This window comes from Arabidopsis thaliana, chromosome 2, assembly GCF_000001735.4.
Source record: "Arabidopsis thaliana chromosome 2, partial sequence".
Classification (NCBI taxonomy): Eukaryota; Viridiplantae; Streptophyta; class Magnoliopsida; order Brassicales; family Brassicaceae; genus Arabidopsis; species Arabidopsis thaliana.
The window spans coordinates 4,901,464-4,918,986 of record NC_003071.7 but is presented as its reverse complement, the minus strand read 5'-3'; the positions used below and the strand labels follow the sequence as shown (position 1 = coordinate 4,918,986).

Sequence of the window (17,523 nt, the reverse complement as noted above, 5' to 3'; positions counted from 1 at the left end):
ATAGTCGTTGTTTTACGACTATCGTCTGCAGTCGGCAAAGTGTCGGCAAGTGACGACTATTTGACGATTATATTATTGAAGGGATATTGTTGTCGTTGCTTAGTCGCTAATTAACGACTATTCTACCGTCTATTTTATTTAGTCGCTAATATGGCGACTACAGGCCGACTAAGTCCTCTAGTCGTCCTGTTGTCGTAGAAACGTCGCAACGTACTCGTATAAAGTAGATGGAAAACATGTTTCGCATTGGTAAGTAGGTACACCTAATTATTTAGTTGTAGTCGTAAATTAGTCACAAAAATTGGCCTATATAATAAACGTTCACGCAACTCTTCTTTCACCAACAAATCAAAACAACAACAACATCAAAGAGAAAAAAAAAAATATTAGTTATTTTATTGTATAATGGCGGGAAACTACAATTATGGCGGTACTGGCGGTTTCTATCGAGATTGGATGTACAAGAGATTTGATGAAGTGACGGGGAATTTGTCAGCCGAATACGTTGCAGGAGTTGAGCAATTCATGACATTCGCTAATAGTCAGCCAATAGTACAGAGTAGTTGAGGTAAATTTCATTGTCCTTGTAGTGTATGCAAGAATGAAAAACACATCATCTCGGGTAGAAGAGTTAGTAGTCATTTGTTTAGTCATGGATTTATGCCTGATTATTATGTTTGGTATAAGCATGGAGAAGAAATGAATATGGATATAGGAACGAGTTACACGAATAGGACGTATTTTAGTGAGAATCATGAAGAAGTGGGTAATATTGTAGAAGATCCATATGTGGATATGGTGAACGATGCATTTAATTTTAACGTGGGGTATGATGATAACTATCGTCATGATGATAGTTATCAGAATGTGGAAGAACTGGTCCGTAACCATTCAAATAAGTTCTACGACTTGTTAGAAGGTGCAAATAATCCTTTGTACGATGGTTGTCGTGAAGGGCAGTCGCAATTATCCTTAGCATCTCGACTCATGCACAACAAGGCGGAGTATAATATGAGTGAAAAGTTGGTGGACTCCATTTGCGAAATGTTTACAGATTTTTTACCAAAAGGAAACCAGGCAACCACTTCACATTACCAGACCGAGAAGTTAATGCGCAATTTAGGACTTCCATATCATACGATTGATGTTTGTCAGAACAATTGTATGCTATTTTGGAAAGAAGACGAAAAAGAAGATCAATGTCGATTTTGTGGCGCGAAAAGATGGAAGCCTAAGGACGACCGTCGAAGAACCAAAGTACCATATAGTCGTATGTGGTATCTACCTATTGGGGACCGGTTGAAGAGAATGTATCAGAGCCATAAGACAGCTGCGGCAATGCGATGGCATGCTGAGCACCAATCAAAGGAGGGAGAAATGAATCATCCTTCAGATACAGCAGAGTGGAGATATTTCCAAGGGTTACATCCCGAGTTTGCCGAAGAACCCCGTAACGTTTATCTCGGGTTGTGTACTGATGGGTTCAATCCATTTGGCATGTTTCGTAATCATTCGTTGTGGCCTGTGATCCTAACTCCTTATAATTTACCCCCTGGTATGTGCATGAATACCGAGTACTTATTTCTTACCATTCTGAATTCTGGTCCAAATCATCCTCGAGCTAGTCTTGATGTCTTCCTCCAACCTCTTATTGAGGAGTTAAAAGAGTTGTGGTCTACTGGAGTCGATGCGTACGATGTTTCATTGAGTCAGAATTTTAATCTAAAAGCAGTACTACTGTGGACGATTAGCGACTTTCCGGCGTATAGCATGTTATCAGGATGGACTACTCATGGTAAATTGTCTTGTCCTGTTTGTATAGAAAGTACAAAGTCTTTTTATCTACCCAATGGACGGAAGACATGCTGGTTTGATTGTCACCGTAGATTTCTTCCTCATGGTCATCCATCCCGTAGGAACAGAAAAAACTTTCTGAAAGGAAGAGATGCTTCTAGCGAATATCCACCTGAGTCTTTGACAGGGGAGCAAGTTTATTACGAGAGGTTGGCTAGTGTAAATCCACCAAAAACGAAGGATGTTGGTGGGAACGGTCATGAAAAGAAGATGCGAGGCTATGGGAAGGAACATAATTGGCACAAGGAAAGCATCTTGTGGGAGTTGTCTTACTGGAAATACCTCAATCTTCGACATAATATTGATGTGATGCATACAGAGAAGAATTTTCTAGACAACATCATGAACACTCTCATGAGAGTTAAGGGTAAATCAAAAGATAATATCATGTCAAGATTGGATATTGAGAAATTTTGTTCACGCCCAGGCTTACATATTGATAGTAGTGGCAAAGCTCCATTTCCAGCGTATACATTGACAGAAGAAGCCAAACAGAGTTTATTACAATGTGTAAAATATGATATTAGATTTCCAGATGGTTATTTTTCAGATTTGGCTAGTTGTGTAGATCTGGATAATGGAAAGTATTCAGGCATGAAAAGTCATGATTGTCATGTATTTATGGAGCGACTACTTCCATTTATCTTTGCTGAACTGCTTGACCGGAATGTCCACCTTGCACTATCAGGTACAATATATACTAACTATATTTTGTTCCAACATTTTTTTAATCTAATCATTTAACTTGCACATGTATTTTAGGAATTGGAGCATTTTTCCGAGATCTATGTTCGAGAACTTTACAGACAAGTCGCGTTCAAATTCTCAAACAGAACATAGTTTTAATCATCTGTAACTTGGAAAAGATCTTTCCACCATCATTTTTTTATGTTATGGAACACTTACCTATCCATCTCCCATACGAAGCTGAATTGGGTGGCCTACTCCAATATAGGTGGATGTACCCATTCGAGAGGTTTTTCAAAAAGTTGAAAGGAAAAGCAAAGAACAAAAGATATGCTGCAGGTTCAATTGTTGAGTCATATATCAATGACGAGATTGCTTATTTTTCAGAGCACTACTTTGCCGATCATATTCAAACAAAATCAAGGTAAATATATTTAATTATTTAACGATTAGATATTCTTCGATATTAATTCACTTACATGGATCAGGTTAACAAGATTCAATGAAGGTGAAATTCCTGTATATCATGTCCCTGGAGTACCTAATATATTTATGCACGTCGGCCGTCCAAGTGGTGAAATGCATTTAGATTGGCTTTCAGATAAAGACTACCAAAGCGCACATGCATATGTTTTAAGAAATTGTGACTATTTTAAACCGTTTGAGAGGTATTTTTAATCACTCGTTGTTTGTAAATTTTCACTAAGATCACTTTGATAAAATTTTCCTCGTTTGTAAATGTAGTATGTTCGAAGATTATCTTTCTGCCAAATATCCATGCTTGCCCGAAAAAGAACTCTACGCGAGAAGAGCGGAAGAATATCATCTATGGGTTAAAGAATATGTAAGTCTACATCAATTTTGGTTCATTCGAAAGGTGATCATTTAATATATACTAATTGATATTGTTTATCTATTATGTAGGTAACATACTGGAACACTACTTCTCCATTTCCTACTTGGGTTCAAGAGATTGTGCAAGGACCTTTGAACAAGGTTAAAACTTGGCCAATGTATTTCACAAGAGGATATTTGTTTCATACGCAAAATCACGGCGCTGGACGAAAGACATGTAACTATGGGGTCTGTGTTAAAGGTGAAAATTACGCTGATTCATCAGATGAAGCGGATTTCTACGGTACCTTAACTGATATTATAGAACTCGAGTATGAGGGTATCGTCAATTTGAGGATCACACTTTTTAAGTGTAAGAGGTATGACCCAAAGATCGGGAGAGGCACTCGACGAAGCCATAGTGGCGTTGTAGACATTCTATCTACGAGGAAATACAATAAATACGAGCCATTTATTCTTGGTACGTAATTATTCTTAAGTCCAAAATATGTTTCTTTTTTAATTATTAATAATCTATCTTTGATATATGTATACAGGATCTCAAGCAGATCAAGTTTGTTATATTCCGTATCCATATACGAAGAAACCAAAGAACATTTGGCTCAATGTTCTAAAAGTCAATCCGAGGGGAAACATTTCTGGAGAATATGAAAACAATGATCCAACTCTTTTGCAAACAGAAAATGATGATGATGTTTTGCTCACTACAATTGAAGATCTTGTTCTTGAAACTCCGGTAGCCAACTTAAACCCAATAATCCTTGATTACGATGTCGGGGATGCTGAACCAGAAGACGAATTCCGATGTAATTTATCGTCCTCGGACGAAGATGAAGTAGAAGATGAAGATGTATAACTGTGTTAATATATGTATAATTATTTGAATAAATATTAGAATGAATTTTGTTTCATAAAATCATTGAACTTTTTTATGATATACAAATATTTCTTCACATCTATAATTATATCAATTTAAAAGTGACTATTATGCGACTAATGAGCGACTAAGATAAGTTTTATTGGGCTTCTACACGTTGAAATCCAAACCCATTAAAATCGGCGACAAAACGACGACTATTATGCGACAACTGTTTGATATGTTGGGCTTTAAAATTTCGGGGCCCAAACCCATTAGTATAGGCGTCTATATTGCGACTAAATACCGACAAGTTTTGATTTGTTGGGCTTTGAAATTTTGAAACCCAAACCCAGTATAATTGGCGACAAAATTACGACTATTCAACGATACTTGTTTGATTAGTTGGGCTTCAAAATTTTGAGGCCCAAACCCAAATTAGTATGCGACTATTATGCGACTATTATGCGACCTCTTTTGTGTTGAAAACCCTAAATCGAGTCATTTCTCTTCGAGCCAAACACTTAGCCATTTCTTCTTCTTCTTCGTCTTCTTCGTCTCGCAAAACCCTAACCCCCAATTCTCTTTCTTCTTCGATCTTCTTCTTCTTCTTTCTAAGATCGATCGATTTTCTTCGATCTCTCACCTTAAACCTATTCGATCCAACCTCCTCTTCTTCTTCTTCTTCGTCTCGAAAACCCTAATCCCCAAAACTCTTTCTAAGATCGATCCTTTCTCCTTGTAGATCGATCTTCTTCTTCTTCCTATAAGATCGATCGATCTTCTTCGATCTCTCACCTTCAACCTCTCCGATCTCCGATCTGCTTTGTCTTCTTCTTCTTCTTCTCCGATCTGCTTCGTCTTCTTCTTCTTCTTCTCTTCAATCTCTTCATTTGGCTCACTATCATGCCTATCGCCGGTCGAGGTGGCTCCCGGAAGCGTAAGATGACGCCGAACGTCACTCAGAGAGCCGGCGCCGGCGGATCAAGACCTGCAAATCTTCCTCCCCAATACAACTTCACTCCGGCGCCGGCGGTTCAAGTTCCTACGACGGAGCCGGCTCAACAACATGGACCTTCAACGTCTGCACCCCACGTCCGCAACTATCCACCGCCTCTGCAACTCTTCCAGAACTCAACGACTCAACCACAGCATCAAGCTCCTTCGCCTCTATCTGAAGAGGTCCACTACACTCCGCCGCCAACAGCGCCACCTCAGCAAACTCCTCCTCAGTCGCGAGATTCAGACGCTCCAGCAAACAGCCACCCGTCGTCTCAAGGGAACAACTTCCAAGAGGAAGTTCCTGGGACGTTGCCGGAGCTACAAGAAGACTCGGCGTTGGCTCTGCAATCGAAACTCTCTGTGCCAAACAGGGAGCAGTGGTGTTGTGTCTTGTCTCCAATTCCCAAACCTAAAACCGAGTGGTATGTTTTCTTCCTCTATTTTATTCTAGTGTTCTTAGCCTGTGTAGTGTAACTCGTGTTATGGTCTGTAGAATGGCTTGTTAGGGTTTGTGTAACATAGTAGAATCTGCCTTTGTTGGAGTTGGATGTTTGTTAGGGTTTGTGTAACATAGTAGAATCTGCCTTTGTTCTAAACTCGTGTGTGATCTTGTTAAGTTCTTCACTTTGTCTATAATCTTGTTAGGTTATTTATTGTGTTCTGTGGTGAATCATGAACATAATTGTGGAACATTTGTTGATTGTTGAACTTAGCATGTTTTCGGCTTTGACATTGAGGATCTGTCTTTGTTCTATACTTGTCTATAATCTTGTTAAGTTCTTTATTGTGTTCTGTTGTGAATCATGAACTTAATTGTGGAACATTTGTTGATTGTTGAACTTAGCATGTTTTCGGCTTTGACATTGAGGATCTGTCTTTGTTCTATACTTGTCTATAATCTTGTTAAGTTCTTTATTGTGTTCTGTTGTGAATCATGAACTTAATTGTGGAACATTTGTTGATTGTATCCCATTGCATGTTTTCGGCTTTGACATTGAGGATCTGTCTTTGTTCTATACTTGTCTATAATCTTGTTAAGTTCTTTATTGTGTTCTGTTGTGAATCATGAACTTAATTGTGGAACATTTGTTGATTGTTGAACTTAGCATGTTTTCGGCTTTGACATTGAGGATCTGTCTTTGTTCTATACTTGTTTATACTTGTTCTTTACTGTCTATGATCTTGTTATGTTGACTATTGTGTTCTGTGTGTGATCTTGTCGGCTTATACTTGTCTAGAATCTTGTAGAATCTGCCTTTGTTCAATTATAGAGTCTACTGTAGTTGTAGTGTTTTGGATTTTAAACATGTTTACTTTCTGTCTGTGTTGCATGTGTTTGGAGGTTTACTCGCGACAGAGGATCTAAATTGGTTAGAAAGATCACACGGATTTTTACTCAAAAGTTCAATGCTCCCTACTATAATTGGTCCTGTGTGCCATTGGATAAAAGAGAAAGATTGTTTTTAGAGTTTGCGGTAAGCTTCTTGTATTTCTTCAACTTTCATTAGACTGTACTATTTAATCTGTCATTTGTTCACTAACTTCACACTTTTTTTGTAGAAAACTCACCACTAGGATCCCTTAATAACAGGGACAGTCCAATACTACTTCAATGAGATCGTTAAGAGGCGCTTGAAGGACATGGTTAGCACCGCAAGGAGAACTCGAGAGCAGCCTCCATGGATTGGAGAAACTCTGTGGGGAACCATGTGCGACTACTGGGACACTGAAGAGGCACAGAAAAGGAGTAAGACATATTCCAAAGCTCGTCTCTCTGACCGTAACGGTCTCGGTCCTCACGTCCACTACTCTGGGCCAAAGTCTTTCCAAGAAATCCAAGATGAATTGGTAAGTGTTTCTGCAATCTTCCCATGTGTTTTAGTGATGTTCGTTTAACTGTGTGTGATGTTTAGTCTGTTGATAGTAATGAAGCTTGTGATCTGTGTTTGCAGGAAGAAAAAATGGGAAGACTTGTCCCTCTTGGTGAGGTGTTCATCCAGACACACACTAAGTCGGATGGGACTTATGTTGATCAGAAGGCAGAGAAGATTGCTCTGGCGTATGAGCAGAATGTGAGAGAGAAGCTGTCTGAACTAGAGGCGGCTGCTTCTGTTGTGTCTGATGGCTCTTCACGTCCTCGGGATCTCACACTAGATGAGTATGCAGCCATATTTCTCGAGGTAAGATGTTCTTTGTCTTTTTCAGAGTCTTAGAGACATTTAGGATCTGTCACTAATTATCTTCCTCTTTATTTCTTGCAGTCCACAGAAAAGGATGCAAGAGGCAATCCTTATTGACTTGGCTGTCTTAAAGAAACTCTAGGCAGTGCCAACCGCCAACTCCCCGGAGACTCAACCTTTAAAGCCTTAGAAGAACGGCTGCAGGAAGCTCAGCGGCAAATTGAAGAACAGGCTGCATATAACGAGAAGCGAGATGCTGAGATTGCTGCCCGAGAAGCCGAGACAGCCCGAGTCACAGCTGAGCAAAAGGACAAGCTCGAGCACTTGTCCTTAGTCGAGAAGTATCTCCGCCAAACCGATCCGCAGTTCTTGGACTTCATTGCCACACACTCTTCCACATCCACAGAGCGTATCCCAATTACTCCCCCATCTAATGATCCATAGAATTTAGGTTTCCAAACACTAATTGTATCTTTCAATAAGTTGTATGTTTGAACAAGATAATTTTATGTTTTGAACTTGATTTTCAATATATAAGCAGTGTTTTCATATTGTATAGCATATCAATAACAAACAAGAACAATCGATGAACAAACAAGAACAAACAAGAAACCCATCACCTGATGACCAAATCTTTATTCGGACCAAACAATTAGTCGCAAAAAAGTAGTAAATAAGTAGCAATATAGTCGCTAAATCGTCGTCAAGTAGTCACATAACTTTACGACAATCATAAGAAAAAACAAATTAGTCATAAAAGAATCGTAAAACTGACGTCCAATAGTCGTATATACTTATACGACTATGTTATGACAAAAAGTTTCAAATCCTTGGCAAAGTACTTGTAATCGTCAAAGAGTCGTCAAATAGTCGTAAACATATTTACGACTACTTTACGACAACTGGAAACATACCCAGGGTTTATAATAATTAATCGCAACATGGTCGTAAAGTCGTCGTACACAATTAACGACTACGAAACGACTACATGTTCTCACACGCTCAGTACAGTACAAATAATCGTAGGATAGTCGTCAATTAGTCGCCGACATAATACGACTACGTAACGACGATTTTACACTGTTTATTCAGTTGTCGTATTATTGTCGTTGACCAACGACTAATAAACGACTACTGTTTTTAGCGACTATGGATTAATGACTACAGTCATTAGTCGCAAATTAGTCGTATTAGCTTTTGTTACGACTACTAAACGACTGACTTGTAGGTCGTCAATCACATGTTTTCTTGTAGTGGATAGGCGTTAGAATTCATCTATACCGTCCAATTTTGAGTCATTTAAAAACTTTAGATTTTTTATTTGTTATTCAATATATCTTTAGTCTACCTTAGATATATTACCTTATTACCTTACAACTTTAGATTTTTCAAAAATATACTTTTGGGTGTATATATGTCAAAACTTTTTAAAGATAATTTGAATAAACAATATTATTTAAAATGGGAAAGTTAGGATACTTTACATTTATGTTAATTATTTTTTCAGGCAAAAGTGTTGTGGATGTCGGATTCACACACTCAAGTATTTATTTGTTTTGTGAGATGGATTAATTTTTGAGGACAAAAATAAAATGTAAAAGCTAAAAATTGATATCAAAATGACTATCGAAAATTGCTAGAAAAATTGTGGGTGTCTTACATGGTCCAAGACCTCTCTTATTTATACAAAAACCTAGTAATTATTCTTAATTATACACCATAATTCTCTTTTAACTCTTCCGTTTCCGTCTTTGGATTTAATGCTTTCAACGTTCGAATTTGAATTGACTTTAATCTTCCATGGGCCTTACTATTCGGCCCACAATACGTGAATCGAGATGCCCTCATTTCGGCATGGCATCCAATTTGTGCCTCTCAGTGCATGATTTCTGCAAGATGTTCTGATTCATAAATCTCCAATGCCTCTGATGATTTCACATAAAACGATTTTTCAAAAGAAAACATTGTCACTCATTTGCTTTATGCTTTGTTTTTGAACATCACAAGTTCTATGTGTAACGTTACCTTGAGTTCAACTTCAAATAATGAGTATTTCAGAGATTAATTAATCAACAGGAAAAGATACTTTATTATTATTCATTTCAAAGAGGAAAAACACTCAGTATCAAAGTACAATCGCCAAATTTTTATTGAGGAAGTGAGGAACGACGGTGAAGGGAAGCCTTGAAGCTTTGACTGATATCAATCTCATAGAAACAAGGTCTTGTAGGAAGTCCAGGCATTGTACTCATTGTACCAACCAGTGGATATCACTACAACAAATATCAACATTATTAGCCAGTGAAAAGCGCTATAATATGTCATTAATAGCGTTTTCATAAAAGCTATCTTATGCCCCTGTTATTGTAGACCCCCACATACGATAGCGTCAGAATTGTATGCTATGTTATAGTTTTATACGATAGCTCTAATGAAACGCTTTATTAGAGAACACCAATATTTTTGCTAAATTATTTAATAATCCATATTCTTCGCTATGTTAGGTGTTTCAACCATAGCATTACGAAAGCGTTACATTACATTTAAAGTTTTTAATAGCAGGATTTGTGTCTGCGATAATATATGTTTTTCATAACAATGATAACCTGTAATGATTGAACTAACCGAAAGTTTTTAACAAAAGCATCATTCTACTTAACTACATTATCCAAAACGAATTACAAACACAACAAAAGTCTCAAGAGTATAGTAAACCTCAAGACATGATAACCTTATCCTCTGGCCATGCAATGGCTGTGCCAAGTGCATCTTCCATGATCTCGACTTCATCTGATGGCCTCCACACTTTTACATCGCTTACTTTCACAATATCGACCCACACTTTAACTACATTATCACCCAATGGAACAAAGTGAACCTTCTGTTTTGGATCGTTTGTTGCCCAACGTCCTTCCGCCACAACTCGTTTCTTTCCGGTAATATCCATCAACTTGCACTTCATATTTTCCTTAGAAACGCCTTGATTGAAACACTGCCATGTTCATAACATTAATAAACCAAAGACTGATTCAATATGACAGAAGCAATTTCAAGATACTAAGGAAACATTTACCTGAGATTTCTGTAGAGTTTTCTGATTTGTAGAGCTTGGAGCATTTGCATTCTCCAAAGGAGTTTCAGATCCTGAAGCTGAAGACTTAGAACTTGTGGATTTAGAAGCTGCAGATTTTGCCCCTGCTGAAGATTTGGAAGCTGATCCTGAGGGCTGAAGAGATGACTTCTGATTACCACTAGCAGATGGGAGATTTTCAAATACCACTTTATGCACAGGCCATGATATAAAAGCCTTCAAACAATCCTCAAGGTACGTCATTTCCATTGTAGGCCTCCATACAAATGTTTCTGGCATGAGCACTTTATCCACAAAAACTTTAACTGCGCTCGGTCCAAGAGGAAGTCCATTAACCAATGCATTTTGCTCTTGTGTCTGCCATCGACCCTCAGCAACAATGACTTCATCTGTTGACAAATCCAATAGCTTACATTTGTTCTGAGAATTTCCTCTAAGTCCCTGTCAAACACATTCAGTTAAAAAATCAAATTAAGACTCTGTCTCTACTAGATCAAACATGAACTCATCAAAAAGCTGACTAAGAATGTGCTGAAATCTGCAGTTTACCAAAGGCACAATGTCCTCTATTTCGATATCCTTCTCTACAAGAACACATTTAGATGCAGGCCATGCAATCATCTGTCCAACAGCTTCCGTGATAGTATACATGTTAGGTGCAGGTCGCCATAGAAATGCATCTGGTGTATTAGCAGCTTCAACCAACACCTTCAAGTCCACAGGGCCTAGACGACAGTCATTAACCACGTCATCAGGATCAGAAGAAAGAATTCGCCCCTCACCAATGATATCCTCAGGACCAGACCAATTAACCAACAGACATTTTGGGTTTGTTCTTCTGTTTACACTCTACAAAAGAAGGCCAAACTTTAATAAAAAGAAGTGATTCCAAAACTGATGGAATAAAGGAAGAAGGAATCACTTACCCTGGCAGCAGCAGAGTTTTCACCCACTTCAGGTTCTTGTCTCTGCTTTATTCTGGTAAGTTCATCTTGCAGCTCATTGACCTTCTTCATTAAAAGAACTTGCTTCTCTTCCATGTCAGTCATGCACTTGCTCTTGACTTGGAGGCAAGCTAGTTTTGTTTTACTCATGCCTCTACCCATTGCTCTCAGCCTACCCGGATTGTCTGGTCCTAAAAGTTGAGAGAGGTGATCTTCTTCTGGATTTGCTGACGTTGGTGGACCATCATTTCCAACCAGCTCAGCCGCCTTTCTCTACAGAATATGAAATTGTGTCATCTACTAATATTGATAACTGAAATCATGATCAGTCTTGCAGTGATTACTTACAATCTTTTCAGCAGCATTAGTGTTCACCGGCGTACCATCCTTTTTGGTACGAGACTTTACCCAGACCTTTAGCCTTGTCACTTCTGATGGATCTCCACTTTCAAGTTTCTGTGTCAAAAAAAAAATTTCATTCAAATATATGAGAATGCATTCTTACCAGAAGAGACAACTTACATGTCAATTTACTTACCATGTCTTCTGCTAATCTCACCATTCCTTTACGACTTGTAGTATGAGGTATTTGATTCCTCCTCCTTTCTTTGTATTTCTCACTCACAACCTACCAATTAAACATGTTAATAATTGACAAATAAAAGTTAAAATGGTCATAATTCCAACTCATTACCTTAAAGGCTGCGCTAGTTTTGACTTTAACAAATTTGCGCCATTCTGTTGGGGAAATATTCATGGGTCTCAGATTCATCCTTTGCTGATTATTAGGAGCCAGATTAATATCTTTCACAGTCCGGGACTTGTATGACCTCCACAGACTGCCCATTTGTTTTAGAACAGCAACCCTTTGAAACTCTTCATCAAGCTCAAACCTTGCCTGCAATCATTTACCATCACACAAAGTATGGAAATCAACCTTTACACAACTAACAAGCAGAAAAAAAGACTGAAAAGAAGAATTTACCTGCACAGATTTCCAAAGAACCGTTTTCATATCCTGACTAACATCCTTCCAAGTTTCAATTGTGATAGGAACATGTTCACGTACCAATGTGCCTACATATGATGCCAGTTTAACTGATCCTGGACCAACAGGATCTCCCATAATAGTGTACTCAACTATTTCTCTAACAGTTGGATCCTTGGCGATGTTCTTCATCTTTGTTGGTCCCCTTTGTCTCCTACGCTTAGCCGGAGGCTCAGTTCCTTCTGACAATTCCATCTCACCTATCGCCTCTTCCTCATTCAGCCCATCCTTATCAGTCACTAAAGGATTCTCCTCAGCTTGTTGGTCTATTACAGGCTCAGTTAGAGACTCAGTTTCCTTAGCAGGCTCAGTTTCATTATCAGGCTCAGTTTCCTTAGCAGGCTCAGCTGCTGTATCTTGGGGCTCAATGGTGCCGATATACTCTGGCTCATCATCTACAGCTTTCTTCTTTCTTTTCTGTCCACCTTTCTTCTTTGCTTTACCCATTTCAGTTCACCTGCATTTCAAAAAAAGAATTCTATGTCAATCATACTTCTAAAAAAGAAATCTGAAACCAAAAAAGCAAGAGTAAACATAGAGCATGCAAGGCATAGAACAATGACTCATAAAATGAATAAGAATCTACATTTGGCACATAAATGCCTTCACAATCAGATCTAGCATATTCAGCTTCATCCATTTCAGCGTCCATGTCAATATCTGCTGGTAATGGACCAATCTCTGCGTTTCCTTCCTGAGCATCTTCTTTACTATATCTTCTTGATGAACCTTTCATTGCAACATACCAACTAGATGAATCATCTACCCTTGAATAGAAGACTTGCTTCGCCTGAGATGCTAATATAAATGGATCCTTTAAAAAGCTGACTTGACTGTGATTCAAGTTGACCAATGTGAACCCATCTTCTACCTTAACCCCATTACCTCTAACAGCCCATTGACACCTAAATATAGGAACATAGAACACATTGTAGTCCAGCAATATGATATCAGTTACTGTCCCATAGTACGATACCAAGTCAACAACTTGTGCTGTATCTTTAGCACTGGATCTACACATAGCTGTTGCTTCATAATAAACTCCACTATTCTGACTTTGCCTTTCAAGTGACCGTGTGTGAAACCTTTGTCCATTCACAATATAACCAGAATATGACCTTGCACTACATCGTGGACCATATGCAAGCCATTTAATTGTATCTTCATGTCCATTTGAAGAAAGAGGTATCTACCAAATGATAAACAGAAAGTCAGTCACTTATATTCTCATAAACCATAAAATTCAGATCGTGGAAGTACTTGCCTGTTCTTTTATCCAAGATGCAAAATTCTTGGCATGCATATTCCATAAGAATGATGCATCACGTTTACATCTTGGATTTGTGTCTTGGAGATATTGCAAGTGCATGCTGTAAAACACAATCAGTTGAAAACTCAGCTTGCTATATTTAGTTTAATTCGTAAATGAGCATTAGAAAAATTCCTAAAAAGATAGTACTTACTCCACATAAGGATCAAAGGCAGCCATATTTTGGATGACAGCAAGATGGGCTATGTTCTTATCTACTTCAGTGAGCATAAATGAAGTTCCTGCGGATATTGGACGCCCTTCTAGTATGGAGTTGTTCTCATACTCTGTATTCCTCTCTGGTTTCTCTTCAACACTTGTAGTCTTTTTCAGAAAATCACTACAGAACCGCATGCATTCTTCTGCGAGATAAGACTCAGCAATACAACCTTCTGGTCTTGCGGGGTTTCGTACAAAGTCTTTCAGAACTTTCATATACCTACAAAGTGGCAGTGAGAAACATTTTTCTATGAAAACATACTAAAAATCTGAAACATTATTCACACAAACTGTAACAATGTACTAAAAAACAGAAATTTTACCTCTCGAATGGATACATCCATCTGAAATGGACTGGTCCTCCTAGTCGAGCCTCTCTTCCCAAATGTACAGTCAAGTGAACCATAATATCAAAGAAGGTGGGTGGGAAAAATCGTTCAAACATACAAAGAGTTTCCACAATTTCAGCTTCCATTACTGAAATCACCTCTATGTCAATAACTCTCTGACACAAGTGATTGAAAAATGAGCATAAGCGTATTATTGCTGTCCGAGGACCTTTTGGTAACAAACCCATTAGTGCAACAGGAAGAAGCTGCTGCATCAAGACGTGATAATCATGAGATTTGAGTCCCATTATCTTGCAATCTTCTAATGATACACCCCTTGATATATTAGAACAATACCCATCAGGACCTTTAAACTCAAATAGACGCTTGCAGAATGTTTTCTTCTCTGATTTGGACAAAGACCAAGGTGCTGCTGGAAGGTATGTTCGTTTTCCTTGTGCGTTAGGATGCAAATCCTTCCTTACACCAAGATCTTGCAGATCTTTCCTAGCATTTAACCCATCTTTGGATTTTCCACAATGTAACAAAGTAGATACAATGCTTGCACCCACATTTCGCTCTACATGCATTACATCCAAGTTATGCCTCACCGGTAAATCCTAGACAATACAAAAACAGTTCATAAGGATCACACCATAAACGTCACTTACATGATCAATAGACAAATTAACATTTACCTCCCAATAAGACAGCTTGAAAAAAATGGATCTCTTCTTCCATCTTGATAACTCATCTTCGTCTACTTCTAGTTCCTCATCTTCTTCGGATTCACTAGATTCATCGTCACTATCAGTGACTGATTCAATGCAATCATTCCTTTTTCTCTTCCTCCCAGATTCTTTAGCATTCCCGAAATCATTTTTGAAGTTTTTCAGGGTTTGTGAAACTTCACGACCTGTTAGAATTCTTGCCTTTCTCCCATGTTCTATCTTTCCGTCAAACCAAGCCTTCTTGTTTCTATAACTATGTGTTGGTGCCAACCCTTTTCTATGACACATAAACACATGCTTTCTGCTATATTTCAACCACATACTATCTGTGCCTTTTCCACATAGAGGACAACCCATTTTACCTTTAACTTTACATCCAGCAAGGTTTCCATAGGCGGGAAAGTCACTGATGGTCCATAAAAGCATTGCCTTTAGAGTGAATGTAGTCTTACTGAAGGCATCATATGTTAACTCACCCTTCTTCCACAGATGGTTAAGATCTTCAATAAGGGGTTCTAAGTACACATCAATACTATTTCCAGGTTGTTGTGGTCCAGGAATAAGCAGGCTTAGCATTATGTTCTCCTTCTTCATACATAGGTCAGGCGGCAAATTGTAGTTTACTAACAGAACAGGCCAGCAACTATACCTAGTATTCTTCATGTTGAATGGATTAAATCCATCTGTTGAAAGGCCAAGCCGCAGGTTTCTTTCTTCAATAGCAAATTCAGGATACTTGTCATTCATCTTATCCCATGTAACAGAATCTACAGGGTGACGAAGTTTTCCATCAGTGCTTTTGTTACTATAATGCCACCTTAAGTCCTTGGCCATTTCCTCTGATCTGAACATTCTCTTAAACCGTGGAATTATCGGAAAGTATCGTAATACCTTCTGTGGGACTCCTTTCTTAGCTTCTCCAGTTTGCATGTTACTCTTCCACCGTGACGCATTGCATTTAGGACAATTTTCTAGATTCTTGTACCTCTTTCTAAATAGACAGCAGTCGTTTACACATGCATGAATCTTTTCATATCCCATATCAAAGCTCCTTAGAAATTTCTTGACTTCATACAATGATGTATGAAGCACATTGTCTGCGGGCAACATCTCTGGCAATGTTCCAAGGAGTTCATTGAAACTCTTATCAGACCAACCATTTTTGGTCTTGATCCTAAAAAGAGTCACTATAGCAGACAGCTTGCTGTGGTTTAAACAGCTAGGATATAGAGGTATTTCAGCATCTGCTAACTTTGCTAGAAACTCATCTTCTCTTATGTCCTCATCCTCTGCAATCTCACCTAAGTCAGCATCAAAACCTTGAGCTGCTTGGTATAGCTCCAAAATTTCAGCATTCCAACGACTGAAGTTGCTCTCACAGTCAGCCACTGAGTCCACGTCCCCATGATGATACCAATCAGCTCTCAACTTGTAAGCCTCATCCATCCCCCTTCTTACAAGATGATCCACCACATCGCTGCCTGACTTTCGTTCCACATTACGACAGTCTTTGCAGGGACATACTATCATGTCAATGTCTCCTAATGCAACAGCCACATCGGTTACGAATTTCTGAGCACCTTTCTCATATCCAGGATCAGCTCTTCAAGTAAACAGGAAAAATAAAAAACCTCTTAAAGCAACCAAACCTAATCAGAAAACTAACCCATATTAATTATCTGCTTACCTGCATAGACGAACCCATGCCTTGTCCAACATTATATGTTCTAAGCTTAATTAAAACCTTTGTAAAAGCAATTCAAACCATAAGCAACATTAAACTATAGAAGACAGTAACTCAAATCGCATCACAGACAAGTGCACTTGGACCAATATACAAACTTATCTCTTATCAAGTTCATCAAATTAAGAAATAAACAATGGCAAACACAATCGACAATATACTATCTCAGATTAATTCAAAGACACATGTTTTAGGACCAACAAATTACACTATCTCAGCAAATAAAACCAATCGACAACAATCACAGCAACTTCAGTGAAGAACACAATCGACAGTATACTATCTCAGATTAATTCAAAGACACATGTTTAAGGACCAACAAATTACACTATCTCAGCCAATAAAACCAATCGACAACAATCACATCAACTTCAGTAAAGAACAGAACAAAAGAATCACAACAACTTAAGTTCATACAACTCATAAGTAAAGAACAGAACAATTGAATCTGTCGTGTGACTAACCTGTAGTCGTGTGAATAGAAGAAGAAAAGTTTCACTTCCTCGACATTGCAATCACCAACACTTGATAAAAAAAAACGATTATGAGTATAAGTTGAAGCAAAACGTTTAAGAACTCTAAATCAAATCACAAATCGATGCATATAAACCCCAAAACGATAATCAGTATAAGAAAAAAGAAAAGTTTCACTTCCTAATTCCATTCAAATCACA

General features: G+C 38.2%; 5 pseudogenes across 5 annotated transcripts; 3 read left to right on the top strand and 2 right to left on the bottom strand.

Moving 5' to 3' along the window:
• Nucleotides 1–405: 405 nt before the first annotated feature.
• AT2G12260 lies at nucleotides 406–4,252 on the top strand (annotated as a pseudogene; the record flags this gene model as incomplete). Its single annotated transcript has 1 exon — nucleotides 406–4,252.
• A 496-nt stretch (nucleotides 4,253–4,748) lies between these two features.
• On the top strand, nucleotides 4,749–5,705 carry AT2G12250 (annotated as a pseudogene; the record flags this gene model as incomplete). The annotated part of the gene is made up of 1 exon: nucleotides 4,749–5,705.
• Nucleotides 5,706–6,561: 856 nt separating this feature from the next.
• Nucleotides 6,562–7,878, top strand: AT2G12240 (annotated as a pseudogene; the record flags this gene model as incomplete). Its single annotated transcript has 1 exon — nucleotides 6,562–7,878.
• Nucleotides 7,879–9,498: 1,620 nt separating this feature from the next.
• On the bottom strand, nucleotides 9,499–9,726 carry AT2G12230 (annotated as a pseudogene). Its single transcript has one exon.
• Nucleotides 9,727–10,159: 433 nt separating this feature from the next.
• AT2G12210 lies at nucleotides 10,160–16,824 on the bottom strand (annotated as a pseudogene; the record flags this gene model as incomplete). The annotated part of the gene is made up of 1 exon: nucleotides 10,160–16,824.
• Between the last annotated feature and the right edge of the window lie 699 nt (nucleotides 16,825–17,523).